Genomic DNA, 237 nt, shown 5'->3' with positions numbered 1-237 from the left:
CTAAAAAAAAAATCAATGACATTATAAGTCACGTTTTTTTGAAATGTTGTTTCGGATGACCCCACGCGGAGAGATAAGATTTTTATCACGACATGATAACGAGAAATGTGTATGTGGTACACGCATGTGGCAGAATGTTCGAGAGCAGAATGTACCTGTGTGTTCTTTTACCTCTTTATATCTAGAACACCCTATCTTCTGTGGATATGTTTATTGCATGGATGCATATAAATGCAT

This window comes from Penaeus monodon, chromosome 15 (genome assembly GCF_015228065.2).
Source record: "Penaeus monodon isolate SGIC_2016 chromosome 15, NSTDA_Pmon_1, whole genome shotgun sequence".
Taxonomy (NCBI): domain Eukaryota; kingdom Metazoa; phylum Arthropoda; class Malacostraca; order Decapoda; family Penaeidae; genus Penaeus; species Penaeus monodon.
This window is presented reverse-complemented; position numbering follows the sequence as displayed.